Source organism: Pinus tabuliformis, chromosome J (genome assembly GCF_031772625.1).
Source record: "Pinus tabuliformis cultivar Carrire ecotype Pingquan chromosome J, CPIR1, whole genome shotgun sequence".
NCBI lineage: Eukaryota > Viridiplantae > Streptophyta > Pinopsida > Pinales > Pinaceae > Pinus > Pinus tabuliformis.
This window is the reverse complement of record NC_142295.1, coordinates 404,639,422-404,643,781: the sequence shown is the minus strand read 5'-3', so window position 1 is coordinate 404,643,781 and position 4,360 is coordinate 404,639,422. Positions and strand designations below refer to the sequence as shown.

General features: G+C 43.0%; 1 pseudogene; it reads left to right on the top strand.

Annotated features, from left to right (window-relative positions):
* Positions 1-1,111: 1,111 nt before the first annotated feature.
* LOC149227529 (protein EXORDIUM-like 2 pseudogene) lies at positions 1,112-2,492 on the top strand (annotated as a pseudogene).
* Positions 2,493-4,360: the final 1,868 nt, after the last annotated feature.

Below are 4,360 nucleotides of genomic sequence, written 5' to 3'. Positions count from 1 at the left end.
TTTATTTAGCGGCACTTATTCTACATTATGATAGACAACTTAGCCCCGCGCCTCCAGCTGGAGGGAACCCATGACTGCTGAAAAAGAAGATGCGTTCATTACAATAATAGTTGTCTCCACAAGAGACACTCCTCATTGTTAGAAATATCTCTCTCCACTCACCTGCACGCACCAAATTAGGAATATCTCCATCCTCCAGATATTCCTAATGGTACATAATGATGACAAGTTAGGCTCGCGCCTCCAGCTGAGGGAACCCACGACCGCTGAAGAAGATGCGTTCTTTATACTGAATCTCACCACAAGAACCACTCTTTCCATCATCAACCGGGGATAGTTGTCTCCATTAAAGACTAGTCAACACACATGCGCATCCATAAAATTATAAAAAGTTATATCAACATTACATAAAATTCTAAATTATAAATTGAGATATCAACGTTATATAAAATTATAAACTATATAAAAAAAATTTACAAAAGTATACCATTGTTGTGAAAATAATTTTTCACTTTTGTTGGGTTTAAAAGGGATAAACAAAATCAATTTTCATCCATTTAAATAGAAGATTTGGAAGCTATCGGTATAAATACAAATTAATTTTATACAAGGATAATATATCTCAACACCCTATGTTTATAACAATATATTTATGTTTTGAGTAATAGGATGCTATATCTTTTATTTGACAACACATTAAAATGACAACTTAGCCCCCGCGCCTCCAGCTGGAAGGAACCCAAAATGCGTTCATTATAATAATTATAATAGTTGTCTCCACCAGAGACACTCCTCATCGTTAGCGGCGGGATAGTTGTCTCCACTGAAGGATAGTGGAGACGCACGCGCATCCATGAGGAAGAGGAAATTGGGAAGAAAGTAGGAAATTAGGAATATCTCCATCCTCTCCCCTCACCTGCACGCACCACATCACTTTTTCTAACGGAGGATTTGGCATTTGGAACGTTCCAAACCTCTTTACCTACGCGGTGAATATTAATTATTTCTCTAATGCCGCCCAGCATGGCACCCCTCTGTCCATTGCTGTCCCCACCTCCTTCTGCGTAACCGCGTCCTCGCTTCCACAACTCCCCCTACTTAAACCTAATCCCTCTCCTCTGCTCTTCAATCTCACAACTATCTTTTCTTCCCTGCTCTATCCCACTACCAGTTTTTGTAGCTTCATTCTTTCTCGATTGTTGTTATAAGCGACTTCGATTCTCTTCTGATCGATCCATAGTGTCAGTGAAGGTTGCAAGGTATTTTACCAGCTTGCCTTCAAAATTCAAATGGCTGCTTGTGGTTCGCGGCTTCGACTCACTGTGATCCTGCAGATGGGCGTGTTTTGTATGGCGGTATTGTGGGCATCTGCTGCTGCTGGTGGACAGTCCAGGAAACTTTCTGCTTTGGTGGAAGAGGCATCTGTTGTTTTGACTTACCATGATGGTCCTCTGCTCTCTGCCAGTGGGGTGATCCCTCTCCATTTGATTTGGTATGGGCAGTTCACCCCTGTTCAACGCTCCATTGTGGGGGATTTTGTACAATCTCTTGGGGCAAAGACGTCAGAGGGAAAGGCAAATCAGCCCTTCGCCTCCACTTGGTGGAAGACCACGCACAAGTACGAGGGCACCCACTCTAACAACAAGGCCGCCCCATCCACATCCAGTGTTGTAATGCTTGGAAAGCAGAAGGTGGACCAACAATACTCCCTCGGCAAGTCACTCAAGAGGACTGACATTGCTGCTCTGGTTGAAGCTGCCCTCAAGTCGGGTGCTCTGCCACCGAGGAAATCACCCGGGAATGCCAATGCTGTGTACTTGGTGCTCACGTCCGAGGATGTCACCGTGGAGGGTTTCTGCATGAGCTCCTGCGGATTCCATGCCAATCTCAATCTCAATGTATTATCAAGTACAGGAAGCCGAATGATGCAGGGGAAGGAGGAGAAGCATGAGCAGCTAATTCCATACGCGTGGGTTGGGAATTCTGCGAGTCAGTGTCCTGGACAGTGCGCGTGGCCGTTTCATCAGCCCATGTATGGACCCCAGACTCCTCCCCTGGTGGCACCAAACGGAGACGTGGGCATCGATGGCATGATCATCAACATTGCCGCTGTTCTGGCAGGAGCAGCCACTAATCCATTCAACACCGGCTACTTCCAAGGGGATGCCGCTGCACCTTTAGAGGCCGTCTCCGCCTGCTCCGGAATATATGGAAAGGGGGCTTACCCGGGCTTCCCCGGGGAGCTTCTGATGGATAAAACAAGTGGGGCGAGCTACAATGCCCGCGGAGTTAATGGACGGGCATATCTGCTGCCGGCTATGTGGGATCCGGCTACCAAATCTTGCCATCCTTTGGTATAATCATTTTTGTAATCCTAATCCCACGGGCGTAGGAAGAAGACGGTGGTGCATCCACTATGCCTGTAGATGCGTCCCGACCTGTATATCTATTCTTTTATTCTTTTCAAAAGATATTATAACACATTCTTTCAATCTCTTTCACATAAAATTTCCCCATACCTATTGAAACTTGTTTGTTTCTCATCCATATTATGTGCATTGTGGAATTCCAAAGGTCCCCAAATGTTTTATGCTGAGCTTCTTTACCACGCCATATCTGAAGGGGTTTTCTTCTGCAATGTTGAAGTGGGTAGGTTGTTCTGGACATATGCTATCTCAGAAACTGCCTCTGCATGGAAAGAGTTCAACAATCCAGCACCCTTGAGCATGCACCTTCTCACTCTCGACTAATTTTTATTCTTCCTCTGTAATCAAATTCTGCTGCAGGGAATATAGGATACTATACTTTAGCTTCACCCCTTAAAGTGTGCAAAACTTCTTAAAAACTTTTGATGCATAAATCAATCGAAGTAGTGCTGGACAATCCTGCTGCGTTTCTTCCGTTCAGATTGTCCAGGACTTGGACTGAAAATGGCAAGAGTTCATCTAACTTATAAGAAGAGTTAACAGGTCGAAACGAGCACTGTGTTGTTGCTTGAACAGATGAATGGTGGTTCATGTTCACAACACAGCCCACAATGGCAGAATGCCGACTCGCAGAAGATGCTTGATAATTCGGGGCTGAATTAGTAGAAACCTTGTTATTCATGTTCACAACACAGCCCACAATGGCAGAATGCCGACTCGCAGAAGATGCTTGATAATTCGGGGCTGAATTAGTAGAAACCTTGTTATAGTTTGTGAGATCATCAAACACATAATTTCCATTACCTTCTAATGCCATGATAACTAAATTCCTATCTTCTCAAACTCATAATAATAACATCACTGTCCTCCGCAGCAAGCCTATGGACCTCGGGTTGAGCTCAGCAAGTCTTAATGGCCAGTCCCCAATACTAGAGCTGAATCAACATCCCACGGCAATTTGGAACAGAGTGTAATAAATGAAAAGCAGGGTATTTATTTACCAAATCAGAAGCAGACCGCGCAAAGAGCTTTCAGATGATTCTGCAATCTGCTCATTGCCCACCTTGGGCTTTGCTCTTTGTCAATGGCTGGCAAGTCTAATGGATATGCTGTTGAGGAATAGGATGAGATTTTCTATATTTACAGTTCCTTTGGCCTTCGATAAGCATGCTGCAATAGACTAAAATGCTAAAATAGAAATATCATATTGAAAATTTGAAGTTTAAAATTTAGCTAAGTAGTAAACAAATTGGGATATCTGAGGCATTTCTTCCCGTGTTTCCACTGTTGCCTGGGGCGGTGTTGCAAATTTTGGGGATGTATACAGTAGCATTACCGTTAGTTGTCATGCTGGAGGGTTTTCAATAACTCGAACAATCGTTATGGCAAACATCTTAATAGCCTAATTCAATTGCCAACTTCTAATCACAGCTCCAAGAGCTGGGAACAACCTAGTAAAGCCATTCAGGAACAAATAGCTGGTGCATATTTTTATATTAAAGGGATGGGCCGTCAGAGGATTGTTATCCATATGTACAATTTTTTGTTTGAATCCAACCGAAAAGCTTGAATCAAATTATTTGTGATATATTATAGAAACTTAAAAGAAATGAAAATCTTAGAAACACATGGCTTTGGAAAGAAGGGTTGTTTTTTCAGGATGGGAAAACTCGCTTTAAACTTTACAAAATACATTAAGGCAGTTTCTGTTCGAACTATCTGTCTATCTACTTATATGTGTATGTCTTTATGAGAAAGCAAGAAAACCTTTTGGCCAGGAGGTAGAGGGGAGACATGAGAATGTCTATGATAACTTACAGTCCAGAAAATAGATAGCACATGTTGTTAATGCGGTCAAGACAGAGGCTACCTCTTCTGCATTCGGTAGTCTCAAGAAAGGAACCATGTCATCTCAAAGGCCTCCTCAAGAAAGG